We start from the raw sequence: 13,001 nt of genomic DNA on the forward strand, positions 1-13,001 counted from the left end.
TAACTGTAACCTCTATATGATCCTTCATGTTCCCTGTTAGGACAACACAGTCCACTTTACACTAGATGTAAAGACTAGTGAGACTGAAACAACACACAGCCAGTATTTACTATTACTTACTGTTAAGAAATAAAATGTGTAAACACTAAAACAGTTAACAAAGACAGGATAACAAGATTAATATATGTAGGAATAATTTTCAATGACATGAAAAGAAATGTTAAAAGTCTTCCAAAATGACAAAATTTCTCAAAGTACTATCTGACTAAGTCATAACTCCAAGTAGATCCACTGATATCTTTATGTAATGAACAATCCATGGTTTAAACATATACTTTTTTAAAAAAATTGCTCAGAAAATATCCATTTATCTATTTCAGTGGTGGCACACATGTTCAAAAGCTGGAAGTAAAGTTGCAACGTCCTATTTCTTTAAGGCTGCGATCCAAACACTCATGCGGGAGTAAACACCATTGGCTACAATGGGCCAACTGTGAACAAACCCAGCATAAGACTGCACTACAAGTTTGTGTTTCGCCACAAGCCACATAACATCCAGGGATTCATGAATCTGATGCTTCTTGTCTTAATAGAATCAGACACATCCATGTATAATAATTGTTATTTACAAACCTACTACATAAAAACTCAAAGCCATGTATAAATAGGAAAGTTATAAGCTCAGTTATAATGCAATACTTTATTTACATCTATATTTATTTCATACCAAGGGATCTTGGGGCTGCAAAATGGATTACATGGATTATTATACTATATATTACACAGTGATCGTCTACCAATCTTAACTTACAAGGCTGTTGAACAAGACATTTCTTCGAGCAATGGATGTTACTTAACAGAGGCAGACCTTTAGCTATCAAAGCAGCATCAGTTTGCCTAACAAGGAAGAAAGGAAAATGATTCCAGAGAGAGAGAAAGAGATGCAAAGGGGTGGAAAAAAAGTGGAAAAATAGATGATATCAAGTATTTAAGCAGGGTTTTGAAGCAGCGAAGAAAGCAAGATAGAAAGAGAATAACATACCGTTCATCCAAGCTGAATCTCTGCTTATCTCTGAATCACATCATCATACTGTTCATTAAAGTGGTCTTCACAGAAGCTATACACAGAGCACAAAGTGGCCTTCAGCCAAGTCAGTGACTTCAACTGCTCCATATTCATACAGTAACAGAAGCAATACACAGGGGACAGAGACAGAAAATGGAGTGGATCAGACAGTTTGGTCAAGCCACTGTCTGCATTCAAAAGAGAGAAAGAGGGAGGGAAGCTGTTGCTGCACAGCAATTACACAAAACAGACTCAGATATATTTTTTTTTAAAAAAAAGCTTTAGAGACACATTCATTTGTCTGAAAAGACTGCAAAGCTTTGGTTATCTCCCCCCCCCTTCCAAGTACTGTTTATATTGTGCATTTTTCAGTTCTGCAAGTGATGGTCAAAGTCACCAATATAACTGCATTAATAAGTACAACTGGGGGTGGGGACATGGTCTGGAAGACCACAATACCTAAAATTTGCACCGATGTATTTTCTTGAGATAACAAAGATGTATACTGCTTCAACGCAAATTGTATAATGTGTAGTATCTGTCAAACTCATCCTAATTAGATACCTCCCACCATATTTTGTGATGTTCTCTGACACTGCTACTAACATCCTTCATCAAAAGTACTTGTGTCACAAGGAACCTTCAAATTATTATTATTATTATTAAATGTAGAACTTGGTCCCAAACTGTTCAGGTCTTTAAAGGGTACATTTTAACTTGAGCCCAGAAACAAATGGCAACCAAAGCAACTGATGGTAGTTTGGTGGAATATGATCAATCCCCACAAGCATTCTGACGGCTGGATTTGTGAACCAGGTGAAGTTTGTAGGCAGACTTCAAAGGCAGCCCTATGCATAGAGCATTGCTGAAGTCCAGAATGTTGCTTTCAAGCCCTGCTTGTGTGCTTCTCTGGCAGGCACAAAATGTTGGACAACATGAACCCCTTGATCTGACCCAATAGGGCTGTTCTTATTATTTATCCAGAACATTCCATTAAGACGATCATTATGGAAAAACAGAAGTGTATCCAAATTTCTGCTCATCATAAGCCAAAGAGGACCTTCTCAACAGAAGTCTCTATTCAAGGAACTCAGCTGCCTATGGAGCTCACACCTGTTTGCAACTTTGTAGGCTTTCAGATAACCTAGCGAAGCATCCTTACACAGAAGGGCTTTTAATGGGTAAGGTGGAAGTTCAAACGGATTTACTTGCTTCTGTTGTTGCTCTTTAATGTCCATTATGCTTTATGAATATTGATTTTCATTTGTTTGCACGCTTCCGGGAATCTTAGGAATGAGGTGGGATATTAAATTCTTAAATAAAAATCAAATATATAAGCACCAGAAACCATGTTGCTGGCAATCAATTTCTAATACCAGGTTCTGGGAGTTGAACCTCTCTTGAAGACATGCTGTCTGATCAGAACATTTGTTACTGCATGAGAAGAATTGAATGTGGTTACATCATAGGCTAACATGCTTTGCATCTTAAGAATTCTTTGCATCATAACCCTCACTTGTTACACCACATTTGTGACCTGCTCTTACTCCAAAAGAACTTAAGAGGGACATATATAGGGCTGCTAGGTAATCAGGTCTGGTAACAGCCAAGAAGAAGTTTGCTTAACTTCAGAGGCAGAACCACAATTCGCCATTGGTGTAGTTCACATGCAACACCAAAGCATGATTTGTGTAGTTGAACTGTGGCACATTTGTGTAAATCCACCCCAACCAACTGAACAGAAGGAGATGAGTCTTGGCAGATACTGGCATACAAAATATTTGCAGAATCACTCAACAAAAATGCCTCATGCCTTGTACAGAAGCGAAATGCATTCCATAGCAAAGGAATGCATCACATCCACACCACACATGGCTTCCCTCAGAGAATCCCCGAGAACTGTAGCTTACTCCTCATGGAACTACAGTTTCTAGCACCCATAGCAAACTGCAGCTCCCATGATTCCTTGGGGTAAGCCACTTGCTTTAAATAGTGTAGATGTGACTTCTTCTGATTAGGACTTTTAGGGACCTTGTCCTCAGAATGAAAGTGATTTTGGTCCATCTGCTCACCCCAAGTTATTTCAGAAGGATTCATCAACCCTGATTTTGCTTGCACTGAACACTTCTTAGATGCAGATTTTTACAAACACAGAAATTTGTTGACTATTTTGCTCCTTCCAACACAGAATGCTACAGGGTGGAGGGCGGCACCACGGCCAGCCTGAGATAGGGATGTGGCATGCCAGGGCAAGCATGGAACACACCAGTGCACCCACCCACAAACAAATATGGAGGCGAGAGAAAGAAGAGCACAGAAACCTATCACTTAGGCCCTTTCATCTCTTTCTGATCATTCAGACACCCACTTACTTCCCACCCAACTGTTATTCCCATGCAGATTTTGCTACTTGCTTTAGGGTTACAGCAGGATTATTTTTTTTACCTGCAGATCAAATTGGCATAGCGAAGCAGGCTTATCCACCTACTATGCACAGTTAAAGCAGGTGGATTTGGCATCTAGTATTATGGAGGAGTTTGGTTAAATGACAAGGCATTGCATGAATTTGGTGCTGAGCATAAACATTGATGAGCATCCAGAGAAATGTTTATGGTTTATGGTCACTTTCAAGGGGCTGGAACCCATGGGAGGGCAAAACATCAGCTTCAGTACTTGCAGTATGCTTGTGAATACCAGTTGCTGGAAACCACTGGAGGAGAGTGCTACGTGTTCAGGTCCTGTTTCTGGGCTTCCTCTAGGCTTCTGGTTAGCCAGTGTGAGAACAGGATACTGGACTAGATAGACCAGCAGGCTCTTTTTATGTTCTTATGGATCACACACTCAGAATCATGGAAGTCATACTTAAGGAAAGGCCAAAAAGATAGGGGAGAAGGAAACAATGCTAGGCTCACCCTAGTCTTCTCCAACCTGGTGACCAGATGTCGTTAGACTACAACCAGTGGCGGACCTACATTTTGGGGGCCCTGAAGATAGAACTGTCATGGGGGCCCCTTTGCAACCAGCAATGAGGTCTGGGTAACCACTGTTTTCTTCAGTGCTGTTGCTCCATGGCAGATCACCACACCTTTACAACATCTGTGCTACTGACTCTCAAACTTCGGGATTGTTGAAATATTTATAACAAAAGATTAATCAATTTGAGTTGCACCATTCAAATCAGGTCTCCGAGACCCAAAAATTGTAAGCAATGTGGACTAAAGTTGCTTCAGGGGCCCCTAGGGGATTAGGGGCCCTGCAGCTTCAGATTCATTAGTTTCATAGTAGATCCACCCCTGCCTACAACTCCCACCATCCCTGTCCACTAGCCATGCTGGCTGGGGCAGATGGGAGTGGTAGTCCAAAACATCTGTTAGGTTATGGAGGGTTGAACTAGTCTCTGCACAGCCCATAGCATTTTCTGCTTGAATCTTACACCTGCCACTGTGGTATTTAAATACAAGCTGTGGCCTTAGTTAACTCCAAGTGCATGTCTCAACTCCTCATTAAAAGTACGGGTGCAATACATACTAGAATTATAATATAGCAGATGACACCCTACGTTGTAGGAGTCTTGGTGCAGTTCGTGGAAACTAGAATGGCAGACCGGAGAAGAACCTTTTTTAGGAGGGGGTTAGTTTCACTCAATACAATGTAAACTATAAACTTTCACCAACTGGGAAAGTTTGTTACAAACTTTGTTACAAACCATGTTACCACCTGGTAAATGGTCATCGTATCACCCTGACCCTTTCCAGCCATTACAGCATAAAATTAATGCTGGACAGTTGTGAAATGATATAAAAACCATGCTAACACCAAACCATCAAGTGGCAGGACACATGCTGCACTCAAACTGTACCAGCATTAAACTAATCAGCCAAATATTCTGGATGTGTTCTGAAATTTTAACAAATTCTGAAACATGAAGGACCTGTGCAATGAGAACAACGGGAGCAACCTCACTGGGCCAGAAACAAAATTTAGGTTGAAAAATTACATTTAATATGCTGTAGAAATTATTCATGATGAGCAAAACGCACACAGAGAATTTCTGCTTGCTTTCTTCTTCTTCTTTTGAGTGAAAATGTTTGATCCTAAAAAGCACAAAAGGTCAGATAGCCACAAGACAGGAGCATGACAGAAAAGAAGCATTTATTACAGAAGCACAAATGGTAGAAATGTCAACTTTTAGCTGAACTTCTAAAGGGGTGGAACAATTTTTGGACCATCTGTTCTTTGCATAATTCATTAGCTGCATAATTCCTATGTTGGGAAATTTATAAAAGGTTACACAATCAACTAAACACCACTGGATAGCTCAGTTGGTTAGAGAATAGTGCAGGTTCAATCCTCAACTGCATATTCCTGCTTTGCAGAGGGTTAGACTAGATGATCCTCAGGGTCCCTTCCAACTCTACGATTCTACGATTCTATAATTACCAACAATTGCAGCTATTATGTATTAGCTGTTCCAATATTTTTTAAAAACTGTTTATCTGTTCAAAAAGGCAGGAGCTTTGCCAATTCCCTCTCAAATACCAACCAGAGCTGATATGTAAACACTTATATAAATTTGCTTTAAAGACAGCCAGCCATCAACTGCAGAAGCAGTTTATTTATTAGTAATACTACACAAAGTTTTGTAATAAGAGATGCAAATTGCAGGCGCTGGGAAGAAAGAACATACCTGAAGTTTCAAACAAGTTAATCCAGTTTAAGTATTTGCTCTTTGAACTGATACAGCATATATAAGGTGTAATGAAAGGGAAAAATGCAAACATGACTATTATAATTGGATTGTGCTTTCTAATTTTAGCTTTATTTTTTTTTTTAAAAAAACAAACAAACAGCAGGGAAATCATACTGTCATGAATGCGAACCCCACCCCAAAATCAACAGGGCTCCTCCAACAATCAAGAGTCCTTTCAAGCTGCATTTTCATAACAAAATGAGATATTACTAAATCACGAGAGTTGCTTCACTTCCCCCTTTAGATTTCTGTTTATAAATACTGGTTCTAAACTTGAGCCCAACCTTTCTTAAAAGACTGCCTCTATACTGAAAGCAAAGACAAAGCAAAACAGAGATAGCAACTTGGAAAATTTAACGATGGAGGCCTGGAAAGAAACATTTCAGCACTAAAGCAAAAATTTTCCTTAATGGAAAATTCTTGCTTCCAGACAAAATGAGAACAAACCACCATCCCTTTCCATGAATAAATTCAAGGGAAACAAAGATCAAATACACTGTGGTTCCCAGCCCTTCATAGTCCAGTGTGGATATATTCCTAGTTCTCAAAACCATAGTTTGGAGGCTTGCTAAGTGACACACATTTGTGTACTTCCTGGTGACCTCAATGCTAGATTACTACAATGCATTATACGTAGGGCTGTCTCTGAAGACGGTTCAGAAACTTCAGCTGATGCAGAATTCAGCAGCCAGGTTGCTCATGATAATTAGAACATATTACACTGATCCTGGTCCAACTGCACTGGCTACCAATTAGTTTCTGGGCCCAATTCAAAGTGCTGGTTTTGACCTATAAAACCTTAAACAGCTTAGGACCACCTCTTTCCATATGAACCTACCTGGACCCTGAAATCATCTTCTGAGGCCCTTCTTCATGTGCCTCCTCCTTGAGAGGAGCATAGGGAGCAACACAAGAACTGGCCTTCTCTGCAGTGGCTCCCTGTCTGTGGAATGCTCTCCCCAGGGAAGTTTGCCTAGTACCTTCATTATACTGTACACCTTTAGGCACCAGACAAAAACGTTCCTTTTTAACCAGGCCTTCAGATGATCTGATTGGCATCCAAAGCCCTTTTAAAACATGGGTGTTTTGGGGGGGCGTTATTGGGTTGTTATTTTTATTTTGAATATATATTTATGGTTTTATGTTGATTCCCTCTCTCCTTGCCAGGCAAACTATGGTCAATGTTACATGACTTGTCTCCACAGTCAATATCTTTAAGCCATGCAATCTGGCCCTAAGTGCAGACCCTTCTGAATCATTATGGACTCATGCATTAAAGACCAATGGCCTCAGAAGGAAGGTAGGAATACTGGTTATTGTCTGATCAAGGCCACAGAGTTTTACAATCCTAATCTTATTTTCACTCCAGCATTTGTTTCTATTGTACCAATAGGAATCTGAAAGATAATGACTTGCTTACCTAATGAATCCACAGTTTGGTGATATTTTAATCCAGGTTTTCTGTGTCTACGATCAAGCTTATCTAAGCATGGAGCCTAGTAATATACTTATTTAGAATTTAGACTGTAAGTACACTGATCTCTCCTACTTTACCAAAAGCACACTAAAATAATCACAAAGGGGCAGCATTCCCAAAGCTGGCTTATTCTTTACGAAAGAGAGAGATAGAATAAGATTGCTATGATGCTATTTGCCTCAGAATTGCACATATGCAAACAAAATAAAAATATTCCTTCCAGTAGCACCTTAGAGGCCAACTAAGTTTGTTATCGGTATGAGCTTTCGTGTGCATGCCCACTTCTTCAGATACCACATGAAGTATCTGAAGAAGTGTGCATGCACACAAAAGCTCATACCAATAACAAACTTAGTTGGTCTCGAAGGTGCTACTGGAAGGATTTTTTTTATTTTGTTTCGACTACGGCAGACCCAACACGGCTACCTACCTGTAACAATAGCCATAGATGGCGCACTGTAAGAGTGTGCTTTGGTAATATTACTATCATTCGCTTTGCAGTTTTGGAATCTTAGCAGTACTTGCCCAACAAGATAGGCAAGTTTGAGTTGTACAATAGGGTAAACAAGCCTCAGAGAAAACATGTAGCAGGACAAGTTGAAACACTTAGTTGGACCTCAGTAACACGAAGGCACTTTCTTCATTTAAATGTATTGCCACTGCTTGTTAGGAAGTTATTAAGATCTGAGTTCAGATGTTCCTCTTCCATTAGAGTTTCCCCCCTCTTGCAGAACTCCTAATGAGGAAAATAAAGAATGCATAATGGAAACAGATAAAAATAAGTTCTAGAGAACTTGAAGTATTAACTCTTTGATAGGTGTTCCATTCCTGTGTGATAAACCTGTGGCTTATTGTCATTTTATCACCCAGTCATTGTTTTAGGCTTATGCATTTGGCAGATCACATTCACACTGGTGATGCAGCAATAAAACTGCTAGCACATTTGCTATGGCTTCAGTCTGGATAGTATTAGAGTAATTTCAGCAGTAAGAATTATTGGGATATAAAACTGAGAAAAAGAAAATATTGGGGGAAATCAGAATATGTAGTGGAAAAGAAAATTATAAAATGAACCATGGAAGGCGGGAAGGGAACTCAAAAATCAGATGTGTGTTTTACATCTGGATTATCGTTATTGTTACAATTGCAAAAAGAAAAATGATTAATTTTTTAAAAAATAAAATAAAATTGGATGGGTGTTGAAATTTTAGCATTGTAGGGGGTTGGACTAGATGGTTCATGGGGTCCCTTCCAACTCTACAATTCTATGGCACACAGAAAGCAGGCCTCTGACAATGCACATGAGCTGCAGAAGATTCGTGGCAACAAGAGGGTGACAACTGACAACATCTTAAATGCTAAAAGGGGACATGTTGTACTTTTGTATATTTCAAGAGGAGCTAAGTCTGCCATTTCAAGAGCAGCGAAGCAGACAGCACAGCCAAAAACAACGGATAGAGGAGAAAAGCTGAAACAATGGCAGTGAAACCAGCAAAGACTGCAGCAACAAAGGTTTTACCCTACAAAATATAAAGAGGAAGACTCTTAGGTTGAGTATGCATGTTCCAGATAGCACACGGAAGCTGCTTTAAACTAATGGATGTGGCAGTCATTGCATGGTAAACTGTTCTTCTAAAACAGCTCACCCCCAAGACTGGGCAATCTGTGTCTTCCCAAAGAAGTTGGTAGTAGTTATGGCGAATTACTGCACACATATGGCTCACCACATAGAAGAACAACTTAAAATGGCCTCCACACGGCAACAATCATAGACACACTGACCCAAGGTTCTTGAACTCATTCTTCCTTCCTCTCAGAGTCAATTGATCCATGTCCCACCAATAACATCTGGGCCTGTTTGAAGGTTGGCATGTTATCCTGTTCCAACCATCTGTGTCTTGTATGAAGCTCACTACATACAGACCTACTAGTCTTCAAGTACATTTTTGGGAGTGGGGCAAAAATTCAAGTATTGATTTAAACTAACCACTCAATTGCAAGACTATAGGCTTCTTATGGTTTATACTCAGTCAAAACAATTTACATCACTTTAAATGTGATGATCAGCTTGGGATTGTTTGATTACTCAGCATGACATAAAATGCTTGAAAGCACAATGTCACGGTAATCTCATTAAAAACAATGAGTGCATGTAGTTTTATTTGTGAATATGTGAAACTGTGTTGCAAGATCTTGAAGAACTGCAGACACTTGGGGGGCGGGGAGAGGGTACACTCCTCTGTCTTCCCTGTGCCTTCAAAGCATTGCCACCCGTCACCGATGACTAACCTACAATGTCTAAGGCAAGAAGCATTGTTCTTGAATCAGCTAGTGTCATCGCTTAGGCGAGAGTACCCAGAAAAGCCTCAATTGTTCTGTACTGGTGCAAAAAATGCTGTGTTGACATAACTTTGAAAAGCTGCCACACAGCGATCATCAACAGCAGATACATCTAGATCTGCAAGCGGCCACAACCCAACCCATAATCAGTTGTGCTCATGCCTACAGACCTCAGAGAGTTTAAGCATGCCTCTTTGTGTGCTGGATTCTGGCTATAACAAGTGATATTATCTCAGGCTGCTTCCAGATGGGTGGCTCCTTGTGCTACCCAAGCACTGCTCTTCTATTGTGAGCTGCAAGAGGAATTGCAATGGACTTCCGCACATTATTAGGAGCACTGCACTCTTCCCATTTGTGCATTCCGCTATGTTCCATTCAAACCATTGGGCATGGCACAGCAGCTGTGGTGGAACTGTACGAAGCTCGGCACACATTCACTATGGCCTTTGTGATGGTGCCATTTTATAACCCAGAGGAAGTGCCATAAGGCAGTGTTTCCCAACCTTTTTTGGGCAAAGGCACACTTGTTTCATGAAAAAAATCTCGAGGCACACCACCATTACAGCCTGTGACGTCAGCGCGCAGCGTCACGCTGGGAGGGACATGAATTGCTAGCAAATTACATAATCACCTCCTTGAGGGCTGGCTCATCTTCTCCGAAGGCAGAACCCCATTAATTAACAGCACAGACTCACACCATAGCCAAGACGAGGGGGGAAAACCTCAGTCATGCACAGTCATGCACATGCGGGGGCTAAATGAGGACGAAGACCGGGCAGAGAGCAGGGTTCAAATCACCCCACCTGGCCAGGACAATCCCTGGGTGCTCCCTTGGGCCACTCGCCTGACCCACCTCGCAGGGCTGTTGTTGCGAGGATAACACGGGGAGAACCACGCGCGCCCCCGGGAGCTCCTTGGAGGAGAAAGCGGGCGATGAATGCAATGCACGAAATATATGAGAGGCGACCAGGTTTTGCAGGTGAGGGGCCCCCGCCAGCCTCCGCTTCCAACACCCGGCGCAACCACGCCGAAGTTTCCCCCCGGGCTCGGCTCGGGAGCAGCGCTGCTCCCCCCCCCCGGCTCCCCTTCGCCCTCCCGGCTCTCTCTGCCGCCCACTGGGGACCCCCCTCACCTGCCAAGTCCGGAGCGCCGGTGGAAGTTGCATGGCGCCGCGTTGCCATTGCATTGCACTGCACTCCATGCAACGCCTGCACGCATGCATTGCCTTGCACGCCCGCCAAGGGGTCTCCCCGCGGTCCGATGCGTCCCCTCCGGCGCGGATGCAGCATTGCAAAAATAACACACACCCCCGACGCAGCCCTACCTGGGGGGCAGCCTCCGCCTCCGCCGCTCCGCCTCCGCGGGGATCCCCGGGCTCCATCCTGCCGCCCGATCTCCGCGGGGGCGCAGGCAGGCTGCGCGGGGTCTGCGCGGAAGAGCCCCTGCCCGCCCGGCCGCCGCCGCTGCGCTCATTCCATGGCCGGGAGAAGAGCGCTTCAAACAAAACGCCCGGCCCACCAGGCCACGCTGGGAAACGTAGTTCGTGCACCCCGCGCGGGCGCGGAGCCCAAGGGCGAGGGGACTACGGATCCCGGCAGCCCCCGCGCCGGGGACGGAGGGGGAGAGGCCGGGTGCAGGGATGGAGGGACGGGTGGGCGAGCGAGTGAGTGAGTGGCAGCCGCCAAGCCTTGGCCGAGAGCCAGGAAGGGCCTCCCCGGAGGAGGAGGAGGAGGAGGGAGGCGCAGAGCGGGAGGGAGGGAGGGAACCCCAGGGGTCATCTAGTGACGGCGCCCCAATCGAAAATTTGACTTTAAAAAAAAAAATCTTTCGAATTTTTTTATTTTTCCCGCGGCACACCAGGCAACATCTCGCGGCACACTAGTGTGCCGCGGAACAGTGGTTGGGAAACACTGCCATAAGGTTCAGTAGTAGAGCAAATGTTTTGCATGCCAAAAGGTCCCAAGTTCGACCCCAGCATCTCCAAAAACAGCTGGAAAAGGCTTCTGTATGAAACCTTGGAGAACCACTGCCAGTCAGTAGACAGTACTGAGTTCAATGGACCAATGGGTCTTTCTCAGTTTAAGTCACCTTATCATGCTCCAATATAACCCAATTCTTAAATCAATATTTTAATTATCACAGTAACACATTTTGAGGTGTCTTTTAAAAAGCAGGAAGAAGAGAGGTATAACACTATACAGTGGTACCTCAGGTTAAGAATTTAATTCGTTCTGGAGGTCCGTTCTTAACCTGAAACTGTTCTTAACCTGAGGTACCACTTTAGCCAATGGTGCCTCCCACCGCCGCCACACGATTTCTGTTCTCATCCTGAAGCAAAGTTCTTAACCTGAGGTACTATTTCTGGGTTAGTGGAGTCTGTAACCTGAAGCGTCTGTAACCTGAGGTACCACTGTAATATCAAAATGCTATGGTTTTAATTGTTTTTAAAGCCAATTTTAAAAACTCTTTTCTCCACTATTAACCACTTTGCTAAAATGGTGTTAACCAGAAATTTAGGTTTTTTTGGGTGGGTGTTGAAATCAGTCACCCCCTCTCAAGTAGAAGTTTCTTTGCTCATGCAAGAGCACAATCAGATCCAAGGACAATTTTTAGTTTGGGCTTTCAGAGTTACATTTTCCTTAGCTAAAGGAAACAATAGATGCTTTAAGCAGTGTTTCATGGCAATAAATTGTATTTCTAGTTAATCAGTATCCATTAGCCTGTAAATTTAATTTTCTGCTTCAAATCTGAGTTATCAAATTATAACAAGGTTCTATTGAATTCTACTAGTTACAGTGAGTAATTGACTAAATTAAAGGGCATTCCCGCCCTTCTCAAAAGGTTTTCTTTAATTAAGAATGGAATCACTGCCAAGATCTTTGAAAAACAACTCTCTGCATTGCCTCTCAGGTTGTTTTTAAAATTCTCACTGCAATCTTCAGTCACATTCAGACATTTGTTGGGTGCTTCATGAAACCACAGAGAAGCACAGTGGCCACGGGCCCCTCTCTTATCTTTCGCCCCCTCCTACTGCATGCTGGCTTCAGTGTAGAGATGCTGACATACATTAAGCCAGAGTTCATTACATTAAAATAAGGCAACTGTGGCTTAGGTCAGATAGCACAACTGGGTAATAAACAAGGCTCCAATCATGAGACAGTGTAAAAAGTCCTTGTCTACTCTGGTAACTCCATTGCTCTCAAGGTGTGTGAGGGAATAGCTAAAAAGACGTGAGTTGGGGGAAGTACAAGTTATTTAGTGACCACTCCAAGATCAGATTCAATATGTGCCTTGACTTGAGCCAGGATGAATCTTCTTTAAAGACCACACTCTTAAAGGCCATAGGATTAGCACAAGAGCAGAATGAA

At 42.7% G+C, this 13,001-nt stretch overlaps 1 protein-coding gene across 3 annotated transcripts in view; it reads right to left on the reverse strand.

Annotated features, from left to right (window-relative positions):
- The window catches only part of GAB1 (GRB2 associated binding protein 1), an 82,923-nt gene that overhangs the window by 46,084 nt on the left and 23,838 nt on the right, over positions 1–13,001 (reverse strand). The window contains exon 1 of one of the 3 annotated variants that reach the window (XM_081208385.1): positions 1,043–1,058. The exons of the other annotated variants lie outside the window; for them this stretch is intronic. The gene's annotated coding sequence lies outside the window, so the exon portion shown is untranslated. Of the gene's footprint in view, positions 1–1,042; positions 1,059–13,001 lie in introns of those variants that run through there. 3 annotated transcript variants of the gene reach the window in all.

Source organism: Podarcis bocagei, assembly GCF_964188305.1.
Source record: "Podarcis bocagei genome assembly, chromosome: 9".
Lineage (NCBI taxonomy): Eukaryota > Metazoa > Chordata > Lepidosauria > Squamata > Lacertidae > Podarcis > Podarcis bocagei.